The sequence below is a fragment of the Anopheles gambiae genome (genome assembly GCF_943734735.2).
Source record: "Anopheles gambiae chromosome X unlocalized genomic scaffold, idAnoGambNW_F1_1 X_unloc_94, whole genome shotgun sequence".
Classification (NCBI taxonomy): Eukaryota; Metazoa; Arthropoda; class Insecta; order Diptera; family Culicidae; genus Anopheles; species Anopheles gambiae.
The window spans coordinates 22,501-27,500 of NW_026902708.1; positions in this window are offsets into that span (position 1 = coordinate 22,501).

Below are 5,000 nucleotides of genomic sequence, written 5' to 3' on the forward strand. Positions count from 1 at the left end.
TGTATGCCGGTACGACACATCGACTGGTACATTGCACGCACTAACGATCTCTCTGCACTGCATGGAACTCATGCGTAACCACCGTGACGGGAGACTTTGCTAGTACGCACGATACTCTGCGCATGTGTACATGCTTTACAACCCAGCCAACTTGAGCACCTAGGGGAAGTTGTGATGCCATCTGAACACCCACCGACTGATGCATTGAACGGCTAAAGTTGACCTTCAATCCGAACTGGCACTCTGCGGCGTGGAGGCAGTTGCGCGACCACTCCTATCCCAAACCAACAAAGCAAGGTGTATCCTACGTGCTCGGTACAAGCACTCCACGACGGGACACATTGAACGGTTCAGCGATCTCTCTGCACTAGTGGAAGAACTCCAACGTGATACGGGAGACTTTGCTACAGCGGCTTCTCTGCACTTCTGGGCTACCACCTTGTGACGGGAGACATTGCTAGCGGTCACTCTGCACTAGTGATGGTACACCACCGTGATACGGGAGACATTGCTAACGGCCACTCTGCACAGGTGCCAATACCACCTTGTGACGGGAAACATTGCTAGGCACCGATCGGCATCTCTGCGCGATTACTTGACGCACACCCAACTAAGTCAACTGTTGGACTTTTTCGTAATCACGGCGGGACACATTGAACGAGCTCTAACGGATCTCTGCACGCATGGAACATGGTGGCGGGAATCATTGCTAGAACCGAACGGCGCCTCTGCGCGATGTACAAACAAGCTCAACAGGAACCTCGTATCGGCTGCCGAGCCGGAGCCCGAACAACTTGGATTTTCACTTCTAATTTATATCAACTCACCACTCCCCGAGGGATCCGCAGAATTGCTTCTGGGTCCCGTATCGTTATTTGCGATTCGTGTTTGCATTACACTACATTGAACTATTCCAACTTGTTTATCCGCATGGCGAACATTTGCTGCATTGAACATTTAAGTTCCACTTCGCTCTCCCCTACGTGGGTCTGAGCTTCGCTCTCAGGGAAAAAATATGCCACATTTGGTAGGGAAACCCGGTTTCATCACGCTATGTGCCCTGCACCACCGGCTTAGCGTGAATCCTTCGAGTTTCCCTAAGAAGTTCGATTGGTCTTGCAGAGTTTAAAGACAACGAAGCTTAGTTTCAAGCAAGGATTTAATATACGCGTATTAAAAACCCTTAGCTGTTACAACTTTTATGCTTGAAACCATCGCAACGAAGTCTTTGGGTCCGTAGACCCGTGATGTACTGCTCCAGGAAACGTTTTGAAAGGGTGGAAACTCAAAATCATAGGTTAAGATCATCGGCAGAACCCACCAGACACCACTTTTGCTTCATAAGTTCGGCCTATAGTCATATGACGATTTTCATCGGGGAGGGGACGTATGACCCAAACGGGGGCTTATATGACCCACGGACACTGCAAACCATGCTCCTACGACTAAATAGAGGTTAAAACTACGATTTGGTGAAATCTTCATTTTTGACCTCGAAGCAAGGTACCTTCCCTATAGTAGGCAATGAGTAAATGATCATAATCCCAGGAGGGCAAAAAATGGGAACCCGAGAGGAAAGCGCTGTTGGCGCGCCTAAGCTAGTGGCCCGTAGAGTAAAAAGGGTACCCCCAACAAAGTTGTCGTTTGACGTTCTGGTTGCACTTTTTATCATCTAAAATCAGTTTTCTACACGTTTTGAGGGGTTTTAGCAAAAAAAAAATTTTCGATTACTCGAGCTCTCTGGCCCGTTCGGTGCACATTTTTGAAAAAAGCTAGGGAGCTGCCCCTAGGTTCGGGGTGTCACAAAATGTTGAAAAGTGGTCGAAAAACCACTATCCAGAATCGGATGTAGAATCATTAGACGAACTTAAAATTGTTCTACGACACCCAGCTGCGACGTTTAGTATTCGAGTTATGGCCCGTACCAGGTCTGACCGAGCAATTTTTGTTCCGCGCACTTTGTGCACCGTACACGTTGATGTTTGTATGAAAAAGTACCCTACCTAGGGACGCGTAGAGCAAATTTGTACCCCCGGGCATGTTGTCGATTGACATTCTGGTTGCACTTTTCATCATCTAGGGTGCGTTCCTGACACGTTTTGAGGGGTTTTAGCAAAAAAAAAAATTTTCGACTACTCGAGCTCTTTGGCCCGTTCGGTGCACATTTTTGAAAAAAGCTAGGGAGCTGCCCCTAGGTTCGGGGTGTCACAAAATGTTGAAAAGTGGTCGAAAAACCACTATCCAGAATCGGATGTAGAATCATTAGACGAACTTAAAATTGTTCTACGACACCCATCTGCGACGTTTAGTATTCGAGTTATGGCCCGTCCTAGGTCTGACCGAGCAATTTTTGTTCCGCGCACTTTGTGCACCGTACACTTTGATGTTTGTATGAAAAAGTACCCTACCTAGGGACGCGTAGAGCAAATTTGTACCCCCGGGCATGTTGTCGATTGACATTCTGGTTGCACTTTTCATCATCTAGGGTGCGTTCCTGACACGTTTTGAGGGGTTTTAGCAAAAAAAAAATTTTCGACTACTCGAGCTCTCTGGCCCGTTCGGTGCACATTTTTGAAAAAAGCTAGGGAGCTGCCCCTAGGTTCGGGGTGTCACAAAATGTTGAAAAGTGGTCGAAAAACCACTATCCAGAATCGGATGTAGAATCATTAGACGAATTTAAAATTGTTCTACGACACCCATCTGCGACGTTTAGTATTCGAGATATATAACACTTTGTAGGTCTGACCGAGCAATTTTTGTTCCGCGCACTTTGTGCACCGTACACTTTGATGTTTGTATGAAAAAGTACCCTACCTAGGGACGCGTAGAGCAAATTTGTACCCCCGGGCATGTTGTCGATTGACATTCTGGTTGCACTTTTCATCATCTAGGGTGCGTTCCTGACACGTTTTGAGGGGTTTTAGCAAAAAAATTTTTTTCGACTACTCGAGCTCTCTGGCCCGTTCGGTGCACATTTTTGAAAAAAGCTAGGGAGCTGCCCCTAGGTTCGGGGTGTCACAAAATGTTGAAAAGTGGTCGAAAAACCACTATCCAGAATCGGATGTAGAATCATTAGACGAATTTAAAATTGTTCTACGACACCCATCTGCGACGTTTAGTATTCGAGATATGGCCCGTCCTAGGTCTGACCGAGCAATTTTTGTTCCGCGCACTTTGTGCACCGTACACTTTGATGTTTGTATGAAAAAGTACCCTACCTAGGGACGCGTAGAGCAAATTTGTACCCCCGGGCATGTTGTCGATTGACATTCTGGTTGCACTTTTCATCATCTAGGGTGCGTTCCTGACACGTTTTGAGGGGTTTTAGCAAAAAAATTTTTTTCGACTACTCGAGCTCTCTGGCCCGTTCGGTGCACATTTTTGAAAAAAGCTAGGGAGCTGCCCCTAGGTTCGGGGTGTCACAAAATGTTGAAAAGTGGTCGAAAAACCACTATCCAGAATCGGATGTAGAATCATTAGACGAATTTAAAATTGTTCTACGACACCCATCTGCGACGTTTAGTATTCGAGATATAGCACTTTGTAGGTCTGACCGAGCAATTTTTGTTCCGCGCACTTTGTGTTCATGGATGTCGATAAAGGTACAAGTTGCCGGTCGGGATAGCCGTGCACCAAAACTGTGTACCGATCAGGGAAAGTACAAGACGAAGGGTGCATCTCGAGCGTACGCGTTCATAGATGTCCATGTTGGTACACTTGCACCAAAATTGTGTACCAATCAGGGAAAGTACAACATGGAGGGCGCAGCCCGGGCGTACCCGATCATGGATGTCCATGTTGATACAATCTACGTGTACGTACCTAGTTTTTGTATCAAAAGTTGCATTAAAGTGCTTGTATGCTTAAAATGCTTATCTCAACCGGTCACCTTTTGGCCTGTCCTTTTATAACAGAAACCTAGAAAGATACTCGATATTTTTGTGTTTTTCCATTAGCCCGGGACGACGAAATGAGCTATGTGCACATCGTGCAGAAAACTGTCTTCGCCACGCATGTTTTTGTCTATCCACTCATATAATCACCCACATTTGTGTTCAACACGGACGGCGCAGCCCGAGCGAACGCGTTAATGTTTATGTTTGTACACACTGCTTGTACGATTCTAGGATTTGGTAATTGCGTCACAGTGCCCGACCGTCGCGGACACCATTCTTGGACAGAAGTCCTAGTACGTAGAGTACTTTCCCTAGGTATGTGCTCGTTCGTGACTATCGTTGCGTGCTTACGGACACGCTTGGGTATGTTTACCATACAAGGTTTACTAGGGAAACCTGGGAAGGACGCTTGCCCTCCCGTCGCGGACACCATTCTTGGAAAGAAGTCCTAGTACGTAGCGTTCCTTATTTTACTTGATCAGTTTGTAATGCATTCGCTTTGTTCCATCGACTTCTGCTACTGCTCACTAAGGGGTGTTCGTTTGCGATGTGTACGATAAGCAACTGTCTATCCTAACCAGCAGTTAATCAACACTTTTCACCCAAGTCATAGGAACATAGAGTACTTTTCCTAATCGGTACACAATTTTGGTGCACCTCTAACCTGGCCGGCACTTTATCGTTACGTTTTGTGCATAACCTAGGGACGTGGTGTAAGTTTCATGATTTTTATGTTTGATTCGGTTTATTATGATTGAAAACTACGCTACGTCCCAGAAATTTGAACTCGACTACTTCCTCCATGTGGCGCCAAAAGCTACTGGGCAACGCCTAGCTAATGCCCCATTTGTACTTCAATTTGCATAATCAATTTTGAAAAATACGCTAAGTCCCAGAAATCTGAACTCGAATACTTTTGCCACGTGGCGCAAAAAAGCTACTGAGAAACGCCTAGCCTTTTACCCATTTATAATTTAGTTTTCGTTATTAGTTTTGAACAATACGCAAAGTTCCAAGAATCTGAACTCGAATACTTTTTACATGTGCCGCCAAAAGCTACTGAGCAACGCCTAGGTTGATACATTTTTGGTACATGGAGTGTAT